This window comes from Brassica oleracea, chromosome C4 (assembly GCF_000695525.1).
Source record: "Brassica oleracea var. oleracea cultivar TO1000 chromosome C4, BOL, whole genome shotgun sequence".
NCBI classification, from domain to species: domain Eukaryota; kingdom Viridiplantae; phylum Streptophyta; class Magnoliopsida; order Brassicales; family Brassicaceae; genus Brassica; species Brassica oleracea.
The window spans coordinates 1,133,337-1,133,703 of NC_027751.1; positions in this window are offsets into that span (position 1 = coordinate 1,133,337).

A 367-nucleotide genomic window follows, 5' to 3' on the forward strand; every position below is an offset into this window, starting at 1 on the left:
ATTCAAAAATATGAAAATACTGTTTTAATTCATAGTTGATCCTTCACTAACATATGATGAAGGAAAAAGAAGTTTGAAACCTTTGTTGTATCCGTTTTTCTAAAGAATAGCGATTTTATAGTGGTTATTAGTCCACCAACTTAAGAGTATTATGAATTTTACTAAATTAATTGACAAAAAAAATAAAAAGATGCATATGTACCATAAAAGAGAGTTTAATATGGTACATTAATTCAAATATTGAATGTATTTAGAAATTTTAAAACAACACTAAATATCATATGCTTCAATATATAGAGCATTTACCGAAAAATTTAATATTTTCGTAGGAGTTAACACATAGATTTTGAGAAAAATTCAAAAATAT